This window comes from Copadichromis virginalis, linkage group LG4 (assembly GCF_057382275.1).
Source record: "Copadichromis virginalis isolate Kocher_CV1m ecotype Utaka linkage group LG4, C_Virginalis_male_GT1.1, whole genome shotgun sequence".
NCBI classification, from domain to species: Eukaryota; Metazoa; Chordata; class Actinopteri; order Cichliformes; family Cichlidae; genus Copadichromis; species Copadichromis virginalis.
The window spans coordinates 37,109,524-37,122,023 of NC_140621.1; positions in this window are offsets into that span (position 1 = coordinate 37,109,524).

Consider the following 12,500-nt stretch of genomic DNA (forward strand, 5'->3'; position numbering starts at 1 on the left):
CTAATCTAGTTAACTGACATCACATATTTTAAGTCAATTTTTTTTTTATTATGAAATACAATTGCTAATATCCTTGACAATGTAACAAATTACCTAGATCATGATTCAGAACCAAACATAACTGATTGACATGATCTTTTCATTTTATCTGAATTTATGCGTTTTATTTGACAAACTGTCACAGTTTTGCGACTGGCGCACAGATACAATACCAAAGAGCAGAATTAAGTTTTGTCTATCATTAGTCATAAGGCCTGTACTACAAAGCACATTCAACACATCAAGGCTATCTTTCCATAATCTGGATTCACTTAACCTGAAAGTGGCGATCTGGATAAGTGGTCACAAAAAGCTTAACCTGCATGGTCGCATGAAAGGGGTGGCATTGTGAGCATCTGTTCACTAATGATTATTGAAAAGCGTACTGGAAACAGAAGCTGATTTTTCAAAAGATAAAAGTATAGTATTAGGCAAATATGAAGATATTAAAACAGACTGCAGCATAACTAAGGGAGGATTCAGGGTCACCTGGTCCAGCCTGAAATATATGCTTTAGCAAAAAGGAAAGTTTGAAGCCTAATGTAGTCTACTCGATGAGCTTTGTTGCTTGTACTTGCCGTTTCTTGCTGTCTTTTCACAAACCTCACACTGAAAATGATGGTCCATACTGTCAATCTAGTTCACTTTACAAATTTTGATTTTAAAACACAACATCTGTGTGTGTAATTGGTGGAAACTAAAATACGCATTGTAAAAAAAAATAACATTGAGATAAAGTAGTTGTCTTTAATTGGTAAATCATAGGACCTTAAACAGGTATTTTCTATGATAATATAACAGGACATTTTCAGCCTGCATTTTTTTTTTAATTCCAGACTTGTGAAATGACCTGCAGAACCCTGCCATGTGTTTTGTAGTGCTGTTCTTGCAAAGTGTGAACTCACGCAACACAGCAGGTTAAACTAGTCACTCACCAGAATAGGTAGCCTAACAAATCATAAATGTAACAATAAAAGTGAAGCAATCATTCTTTCAGCTGAACTCTTTAGGGGTCATCACAGCGGATCATCTCCTCAACCTCCTCCTATACCAGCATCCTCCTCTGTCACACCAACCTTCTGCCTGTCCTCCTTCACATCCATGAACCTCCTCTGAGGTCTTCCTCTTCTCGTCCTGCCTGGCAGCTCCATCATCAACATCCCTTGGCAGCCTCCTCTGCACATGTCCAAACCATCTCAGCCTTGTCTCTCTTTGTCTCCAAACCTCTGACCTGAGCTGTCCCTATGATGTAGTCATTTCTAATCCTGTCCATCCTGGTCATTCCCAATGAAAATCGTCATAGCTTTCCTCACTACCATTTTGTAAACCTTTCTTTTCCCTCTTGCCGCTTTCCTTTTATAACACATCACCCCTGACACCCATCTCCACCCCCTCTGAATTCTCCTCTTCAACTTACTGTAAAGCAATACTTAAACATTTTCAATAATTTTTCTAATTACCAACAAAATAATTCTGGATCAATATTATCAAGAATTTTGTGTTTGTGTAGGCATATATTCTGCCACAGAGGACAAAACTATAAGGAAATAAAGTCATGTCTACAACCTGATTCATATACTGCAAACAGAAAATTTTAAATACATTTAAAGCTTAAAACATCTCACCCTTTGCTTTGGCCACTTTGGTTTTTCGCCTTTTCCTCAAAGCCAGTCTTGCTTCCTTGCTCTCTTCTAAAACAGAAACACACAAACAATGGTAGCTGTTATTGTACAAAGCAGATTGTACTGGAATAGAATTTGAGTAGAATACATACAACAGTGTCACTACATTTCAGACAAAAGCTTAAACTCACCATCTACATCTGAACTCTCTTCACTGGTGGGCTCCGGTCTCTTTTGAGAGGAGAAATGCTCAGAACTTCCACCTGAAAAACAGAAACATTCATGTGCCACATCTTCCTAATTCACTGTGTTTTTGTACTGAATGACTCTGTAAAAAACCTGACCTTCATCCATCTCACTGCCTCCTCCTTTTTCATTTCTCTGGGGGACACGGAGTAGCTGCTATGTCAAATATTAGCCATCTGGAGTCACAAAAAACTTCAAACACAAACAGTATTGTTGACAAATATGACAAAAAACAAAGATGCAACAACAACGTGCAAAGGAGCAATCTTAACTTCTCCAAGTGTCACTATGTCATCCTAGAAATGAAATTACTCTTCTTTTAGTTAAGATAATTAAAACAATGCAGCACAACCATTCAAAGGTGCCATTTGTGTAAACATGCACTGGACAAATGTAACAGTTTTTAATTTAGAATCTGGGTCGTGGTGATAAAACCACAAATCTCTGAGATGTCCTTTTTTCATGTGTTGTGAGTCTAGTTCTTGCTGTAATAAAAGAGCTCACTATAGAGTGAGTGTACATGATCAAGTGTTATCTGTTGTATAGACTACTGAGCACTGAACTAGGCCAACAGTGTGTTTCTTTGGCTGTAACATGCCACCCAGTTCATTTTACCATTAGGAACCCAAGCTAAAAGGTTAACGTCACTCTCTAATATTAGTCAATGTCACATACATAACTTGCAGTTGCATAGCAGTTTATCAAAAATGCAGCTTATTCATGAGGCAGTATACCAACAGCTGTACTAGTGAGCAGGTAACACTTACCACCACTATCAGAACAGCCATTATCACTGCATGCGAGCGCCACGTTATCGTCTGCAATGTAAGAAATAAATATTGAAAGGATACAATTATATTTGGACATTTTTTATGAAGAGAGAAGTCTATAACATGACATTACTGTAAAAATGTATAACCTAAGCTAATTTCTATTGTCATGAGCTTTAACCTCCTATGACCTGAACTCTTCCATGCCATTTTTAATTTCTCTTTGCTATTTGGGCTGATTGGGACCTGATGTAAAAACAAAGAATTATCTGAATTTTTTTTACCTCTCTTGTTTCTGAGAGGAGTGAGATCCACATACGAGGGCATTTGTTTTAAATTTTGATAGAACAGTGGCAGTATAATGTCCTTGTAGAGCAAAATTTAGTATTTTGGTCGAGACAACCCAAAATGTGATGTCCACATATGTGGACATCAGGTCCAAGGAGGTTAAAGTACACAACACTAACAATGCACCATAAAACAACAAGCAGGAGATCATGAATAGAAGACTAATCTTATTTTAAAACCAGTGCCCATTTAAATTTAAGATTATGCCAGTCAGGATTCAGTTTGAGGTCCTCTAGCAAGGAATTCTACATGTTCTCTCCTGAACAGGAAAAGCTGTTTCTCCAAACAGGGATTTAAGTGACATCAGCTTCCAGCTGGAAGCTAACAAAGCCAAAAACTAAATACGACCATAAGATCACTGAGCATGTGGGAAATCTGGTTAATAAGCATTTTTTTTAATTTGTTTCAGAAAAATACATTTATTAAAATCATCAACCAAAAATTTCTTTAAAACATACCACTGCTGTGATGCTGACTTTGTCCTATTGCTTGATTATATACCATGAGACGGTGTTTGTAAACACGTTATACATGAAATTAAATGTAAAATAAATTCTCAGTGGATCAAACTATCTGTTGCATAAATAAATTGAATATATCCAAATAAATTTGTCATTTGAAAATCTGCTCATCATTTCAACCTGCTTAATAACAAAAATTTTCACATGTGAAAAGATATGTTTTTAAAGTTATAAGACTTCACTGAGCTCGTGTATTCCTGGCTGTAAGTAAAATAAGATGTTGTGGTATAACCGTGGTATCAGACTGCAGAGGACTACACAGGTCTGCAATGAGGACACAGGCTGCAAACAAAAGTTACGTTCAACAACTTTTTGTCTTTGTCTCCTGTTTCTGTTGTCTGTTTGGGACTGTTTCTCATATCTGGCTTACATCATTTATATTATAAAATGCTGAGTTTCAACCATGTGTTGTCCTTGTGCCATTTTCAGGTAAAGAGGCTTCAAATGATTTTCTGATCAATGCCTATTTTATTTACATTTTATGCAGAACGTGGGGCCGATGTGATGCACATGAGTATTGTTCTAGCAGCAGTTGTTCATATTATAAGCAACAAAGAATCACATTTAGAAAACAATCACGTCTGATCTAAGAATCACCTATTCCCACCTTAACTGATAATGATTCTTAATGCATATTATAGTTTGTAGTATCTGTTGTTTGGTCTGTTGTTTGACACTCCTACGTACGATTCAGTAACGATTAAAGACTACATGTTCAAATATTCGATAAGAAGGCACATACCTGTATTTGGCTTGCTGCCGTGGCTTCCTTCACCTAATACCAAAGACAAAAGTCAAAGTTACTTCTCAGTTACAGTTAAATAATCCAGTTACAGTCAATAATGACTTGGAGGTGATACAGTAAAAGTGCACCAACAGTTTTGATGCAGCCCATTACCCATTCATTTACAGTAGCTCACCTCAATAAATATACAGGTGTCTTAGCAGTGAGCGCTCATGCAGGTGAACCTGCTGTAAAAATTGTGACCTACAACTCTATCAAATTTAAAGTAAAACAAAAAAAAAAACATGGAGCATCACAACGTTTCACCCGTTTTAGATATAGTAGTATTAGGCATTTAAAAAACAGAGTGTCATATAGGAAAGCTTATATGCCTTCTGATGGCTACACTGTTAGAGTGACATCATTTCCTTTTTTAACATACTTTTATTAATTACTCTCTGTACATAAAGCAATATTAGGACAGCATGTTATTGTTTCCTCCAAGGTGAGTCTTATTATAACACTAAAACATAGCAGCCAAAGAGACAACACATAAACACACTTTCAATTGTTGGAAGGCACAATTATAACACACTATACAAAAGGCTTATATTTTGTATAAGCATGTACATTATTTGCTTTGAATAGCCAAATTAATACTACATGACAGCCTTGATGTTCCACAGAAAAACACTATCTGAAGCCCACTTCAGCAACAGAACACCAGGCCTTCTGTCCAGTTATGTTTGACGGTGAAAAACAAATGAGAGGAATAAGACAAACGAGGCTAAACGGAGCACGCTGCTCAGCTGGGTCATGCTGATGTGCGGCTACGTCAGTAAATATACTGGACGGACAGACGCTGCTCAGTCACTGAAACATCGACACCAACATAAAACTCCATGTTGGCGTAAACACGTGGGAACGTTTATATTTGATGGATAAAGGAGGACAATGATTTCAAGCATTTTGGATTGTAAACACTTTAAGACAACAAAAGTTAAAGCATTGCTACGCGCATGCGTCACACTTCAGTCGTTTCCTTTACATATTTTGAAATGCTAACTTGATAGATGTTATAGCTGGGCAACTGAGGTTGGGTTTTAACAAAAGATTAAAGCGCTCGGAATAAAAGTGCCTTTCGACTAAATCTAGGCTAAAATTGTGACTTAAAAAGAAGGGGACAAAACCCAGTCAAGCTATAAAATGCCTTAAAGAGATACCCTAAATAAAACGGTACAAACCACAGTTTGGCCGCTTGTTATCTTTAATAAAGTTTGTGAAGAATTAAAAAGCATTCCACTAAGCTGTGTTGTGGCGAATCCACTTAGCCAAAAAAATGGATCGGACATCAATTGGAGAAACGATAGTCTTTATATAAGGCTTCAAAAGGGGGAATGTACAACAAATAAACTGCTCGACATCAGAGCAACATATAATGGCTTCCCAAAACTTTCTTTGCTAGCTAAAAACCCAGAGTAACTTTTGTCTACCACAAAGGATTCTGGGAAACGCAGTTTTCTAATGAAAATACCTGTTAAATAAATTAAATCTATAATTAACAGCTCTCACTAAACAAGTGACTAACACTTAAATCACTTACAAAATAATCCAAATGCTGTTATCAAACAAACTGCACTAAAGTTACAACAAGCTGTCTTGTTAAAAGGCTGGAACTCACACAGGTCTGCAACCAAAACACTGCATAGGATTTTTCATTTTAGACTTTTACTCACTGAAACCGTGAAAAATCTCTAACTTCATGTTTTCTTGCAAAAATCATGTTTTTACTGTAATTAAGCGTACATTTTCCCCCTTTAAACTGAAAACCAGATCCGATAATTATTTCTTACGTTAATTTTATATTTCTAAGAGCGACACTGAAGAGAAATACAGATAGAAATTGCCAGAAATTGAGGGGGAGGGGACGGTAGGTTTGGCATAAAATTTAGTGTTAAATATATCACGAAGGAATCGGTTTTTGTTCCTATGTTCAATTATAAGAAAAATTATGCATAGTTAATTGTAATAAAATATAGATTGAGACGAACTTTATGCATTGTTCAATTAAAAAAAAGTATATTTACTGCCGTGTCATTAAGTTAAAAAAAAATTAAACTTAATGTAAGATACCTTTTTCTTTCGTTTCTTAGAAAGACAACATTTGCACAGTTTTCATATAGCAAAAATGTGAAATCTTACCTGCAGAAAGCGTGCTTTGCAGTCTTCAGAGCTCCACTTAAACGGCTACTCCGACTGTGGACTGAATGACGTCACATGCCCTGCAAAAGTTTGAGAGCTGCAGTGCAGGTGCGCGGGGGGAGGGTCACTGATGGAGGAGCAGAGAGAGCCAAAGTTTTCTCCTCAGCTCTGACTCTCAAACCTGATTTACAGGCTACAATATGTGAAATAAAGGAATCCTGACATTTATTTTAACTACAGTTTAGTACACATTATGAAATCACAAAATAAAATTTATCTAAAGTAAGATTTAGTTTTACAGTCTAATTAAACTTTATATATATCAGTAGTGGAAAGAGCCATTACCATATTATTTATTTATTTTACACACACACTAAACAGCTATATTAGGTACACTTTGCTAGTCCTGGTTTGGACTCTCTTTTGCCTTCAGACCTGCCAAAGTGCTGGAAACATTTACCTGCCCCTCCCCCACTGCAGCAGCTATGGGGGAGGTGCAGGGCATCAGTTAAGTTGGGAGCAGAGTGAGCTACAATTCTCTGCTCAGCTCTCACTCAGGCTCAGGCTTAGTGTACTGGCCAGAACACATGAAACAAAGGAACCCTGACATGTTTTACTACAATTTAGTACACATTATAAAAGCACATACCAAGATTTATCTAAAGTAAGATTTAACTTTACAGCCTAATTTTACTTTATATACATCAGTAGTGGAAAAGTACTTAGTATTTATCTAAAAGTATTATTACCATAGGGAAAAGAAATACATATATATACACACAGTGGACTCATTGCGAGCCCTTCAGGAGGCGAAATGATGCAATTTAATGCAAAATACGTATTTCATCTGCTATGATGGGAAAGCCAGATATTTCATAGATGAAACTTTGAAATATCTGGCTTTTGATGATGATCAAACATTATTTTTTCTGCATATAGGGGAGAAGCATGTTAGGAGTCGAAGAGAAGGACAGGCAGGAGCGTGGAGGTACTATGACTGGCAAAGGGACAGAGCTGGCTGATATGACTGGAGAGAAGGAAGGTAGATTTACTGTGTGTGCAGGAGACCAGGTTGAAGGTTGGATGTCAGTTAGAAGAGAAAGAGGAATTCTGCAGTTAGTTTGATAAAGTGGTAGAGAGTGTTGATTGGAGCAGACTTCAGTAGCCATGTAGGTGAAGGAAAGAGAGATAATGAGGTGTTAGATAGGTATAGTGTTAAGCAGAGAAATGCACAAGGTCAAAATTAGGAAGATGGAAATGGCTGGGGTGAACTCATACTTCAAGAAGAAGGAGGAACAGAAGGTGACGTAGAAGAGTGGAAAAATACAACTGAAATGGTGAGAGAAAGGCAAAGAAGGTGTTTGGTGTATCTTTTGGAGAGAGAAAAGAGGACAAGGAGACTTGGTGGTGGATTGGACACTTTCCTGTAGTTCCTCAAAGGAATAGCTAAGAGAAAGTGCGATAGTCAGGGGAGATGGATAAAAGTAGACAGGAATACTGGGAGGCCAGGCCAACTGCAAAGATAGAGGTGGCAAAGGAAAAAGCTTATACTGAGTTGTACGTGAGGCTGGGTACTAAGGAAGGAGAACAGTACTTGCATGAATTAGCTATACAGAGATTGAGCTGAAAAGGATGTGCAGCAGGTTAGAGTGATTAAGGATAAAGATGGTGAAGAGAGTGTGTTGAGAAGATGGAAGATAGAAGTATTCTCTCACTGTCTTCATTAATGAAGACATTAATAAAGACAGAAACTGAGGACAGATGGAGGAAAGTTAGTGAATCAGGAAGCGCAGGGGTAAGTAAGGAGGAAGTGAAGGCAGCTATGAAGAGAGGAAAGGCAGTTGGTCCACATGACATATCTGTGGTTGTATAGAGATGTTGAGGAGAGAGGACTTTTTTTTTTTTTTTTTGCCTGTCCCGTTTGGCTCTTTTGCCATCAGAATTATTGTCTAAAGGCAAAGAAAGATGCCCAACGGATTTACTTTACCAAATTGACCATCCCAGCCTTGCCGTAATGGTCCATTTGATTCACCTTTTATTGTTTATTTTATTTTCACTTGTTGAATACGGGACAGACTTGACTGGGGGAAAGAAGGGGAGAAAGAAAGAGAAAGAGCTGAGAAGAGGGATAGGGGAGAAGGGCAAAAAAACAAAAACCAACAGAATGGGCAGAAAAAGAAAAAAAAAATGCATCTATCGATCACCTGGATCACCTGTTGAGAAAGAAAAAAGAAAACAAGCAGAAGAGAACAAGAGTAATAGAATAAACAACATCACAATGATATATGGGAATATGACAGTAAATACTAAATATTAAACATTATTGTGCAGCACATAGGATCAACAGAACACAGTGTGCTTTGAGGTAGGAGCCAAAAAGGGTGTAGTTTGTGGGTGTGATCACCCGTGTGTACACCTGTGAGCATGGACGCGCTTCCATCCATCCATCTTCATCCACTTTATCCGGAGCCGGGTCGCGGGGGCAGCAGCCTAAGCAAAGAGGCCCAGACCTCCCTCTCCCCAGCCACCTCCTCCAGCTTATCCGGGGGAACACCAAGGCGTTCCCAGGCCAGCCGAGAGATATAATCTCTCCAGCGTGTCCTGGGTCTGCCCCGGGGCCTCCTCCCGGTGGGACATGCCTGGAACACCTCACCCAGGAGGCGCCCAGGGGGCATCCTTGTCAGATGCCCGAACCACCTCAGCTGGCTCCTTTCGATGTGGAGCAGCAGCTGCTCTACTCTGAGCCCCTCCCGGATGGCCGAACTTCTCACCCTATCTCTAAGGGAGAGGCCAGCCACCCTTCGGAGGAAGCTCATTTCTGCCGCTTGTATCCGCGATCTCGTTCTTTCGGTCACTACCCACAGCTCGTGACCATAGGTGAGGGTAGGGACGTAGATCGACCGGTAAATGGACGCGCTTGTTTTTTTAAAAGGTTCCTTCATGTAATGATCTGCTAGAGGGTGTGGGGGGGCCACAGCCCCGTCCTCCAGGGCATGAAGCAGGTATGGAGGAGATCAAAACTCCAGACATCCAGAGGCCCCCAGAACACAAGAGACCAAGGAAGACCAACAGAGGGGCAGCCGCGCCACTGTCCCAGAAAGAGCTGAGGAGAGTCCCAGATGAGGGCTCACTCAGCAGCCGCGGAGCAGAAGCCAGGGGGAGTTGCAGTGACGCGCCCGTGAGCTCCGCCGGCAGCCAGCTGTGCCTGAGTGACCGAGCCCCAGGCTGAGAGGCCGGGGGCACCCCACCTCCGAAGTGGCCCGAGCGAGCCCCAGGATCCAGGCCCCGATAAGCGGCCGCCAAGGAGTGAGCCGGTGTGTACCTGGACGCCCATCCCCTCATCCTCTCATATGCACTTCACACTCAACCAACGTGGAGACAGACATAAAGAGACGCTGTACACACGATCACACTCCCCAAGCGTACTCAACGAACCGGGTCTAGGTACCCTTGCCCCTGGAGGGGGGAACTGCACCCAGACCCAGGTGGTGTTACCCTTTTCCCTGCGGTGGGGAGAGGCAGACCGACTCCGCAGCAGCAGGGAGGCCCCACACTCCAGATGGCCAACTCCTCCTCCTAGCCCCCCCGCTCCAGCAGGCCGCAGATAACGGGGGTGAGAGAAGACTCCAAACCTCCTTCCACCCGCTTATTGTAGTGTTGATGCATGTGTGTTCTAAGGTGCATTTAAAACCCAGGAGGGCATGGAGCTACCTGCCAGAGAGCAGCAGGTAAGCGCATAGTCCCTCCTGCTAGCCCTCAATGTCTACGTGTATTTAAAATTGAGAGGTGGGCAACCACGCGAGGGGTGAGGTGTACACCCTGATGGTAATTTGGATTCCGTGTATCGTGCCCACTCCCAGAGAGGACTTTTTAACCAGATTGTTTAACACAAGTTTGGAGAGTGAGGAATGAATAAGTGTACTGATACCAGTTTTCAAGACCAAGGGTGATATGCAGAGCTGTAGTAACTACAGAGCGATAAAGCTGAGACACACCAAGAAAGAGTTGTTGAAGCTAGGTTAAGAAGAGAGGTGATGATCCATGAGCAGCAGCATGGCTTCTCACTGAAAAAGAGCAGTGCAGATGTGATGTTTGCTTTGAGTGTGTTGATGCAGAAGTATAGTGAAGGTCAGAAAGAGTTGCACTGTGTCTTTGTGGATCTGGCAAAAGAATATGATGGGATGCTAAGAGAGGAACTGTGGTACTGCATGAGGTAAGTCTGGATGTGAGGGTGGTGCAGGATGTGTTCAAGGTGAGGGTGGGATTACATCAGGGATCTGGAGTCAGGAGGAGGGACAGGAAACAGAAATGAGTATACAAGAAGGACAGCTCATGCTGAATGGTATGGAGAGAAAGTTAGAGACAAGGCTGAGATGATTCAGACATATGCAGAAGAGGGATAGAGGAAATACTGGACAAAGGAGGGAGAAAACAGCATGACCTCAGAGGTCAACACCAGAGCCTCTGGTGTTGTGACCCCTAAAGAGAGCATTTCTCTCTCATATATATATATATATATATATATATATATATATATATATATATATATATATATATATATATATATATATATATATATGTGTGTGTGTGTGTGTGTGTGTGTAAATGAATGATGGATCAGGTGATCACATAACATGTAATGTGATCACCTGATCCACCATAGAGATCATAGAGGTCCTCTTTTGGATTGAGATCTGGTGACTGTAGAGGCCATTTGAGTACAGTGAACTGAACTGTTATGTTTAAGAGTGCAATTTGACATCATTTGAGCTTCTTGACACTGGTTATTATCCTCCTGGAAGCAGCCATAATGAGATGGGCACTTCTGATGGATGGGACATATTTAATTTTTATAAAGTATTACAGAACACATGAGTCAATATTATATTGCATTACAGATTATATATTAATGGTAGATTTTCACTAATAGAAGCTTACAGTAGAGGAACCAGGTTTTAATATAAAAGGGAACACAGCAATATATGTATCCTTTGTACGGAAGCCCATGCTTTAATATAATCTATCAAAATTCACCAGTATGATTTATAATAGTTTGAAAAATACTTGAAACAAAACTACAGTTTCTTGCACATTGTCTATATTTATGTTATGTAGACACAATTTGTAGCTCACTACTAAAGCAGGGTCAAGGTGGTTTTTCAGATTCAGTCTCCTATTTGTGGAGATATTTTGGTAAAATATGCTGGTAACACTAAATCGAAAGCAGCCCCTCAAGACGTTAAATGATTTTTTTTTTTTAACTGAATGGTCTAAAAAAGTTACTTATATGCCATTTCTATAGCAGAGATAAAAGTATGGTTTAAAAAGAGACGCCTAAAATGAGAACCAGAAGGCAGAAATGATGAGCTGCATTAATAATTTCTAAACCTGTCTCACATTAACTGATCAAACCCATGTTAACTAGCACACTGTTTAGTTTAAATTGAAAATCCAGTCGTAATTTTTCAGGAACTGAAGCACTGTCTCATAGCCCAGTTTAGGCCAGTCCATATTCAATATTTCTATTTCAGCATTTAATTTCAAAAATTGTATTGGTGTGCTTTCCAATTTGGGTAGACCAAGACCAGAAATTAAAAGTAAGACATAATAATATGTTTAACTTACCTTGTAGGGTCTTTACCCTAAAGTATAAAGTGCCCTCAGGTGACCTTTGTTGTGCTTTGGTGCTATATAAATAAAATTGAATTGAACTTCAAGGCGATAGAGCACTATTTATTTCTCCTTCATTAGATAAACTGTCATTATCTTCATTTGTAGTGAATGGGCAAAGACAGTAGTTGGCAGTAGAGTGCAAAAAAGTTCTTGGGTGCAGTGACTGTCCAAAAGCAGTAGGGGCAGTAGAGAGCAAAAAGTACTTGGGTGCAGTGACTATCCACAGCCATAAGGGGCAGAAGGGCAGTAGAGAGCAAAAAGGCTCAGGAGCAGTGATTTTTCATAACCACTAGTAGCCAGTAGAGAGCAAAAGTGTGTGTATGAAAAGAATAGCAGTGTGTATAGAAGTGTGTAT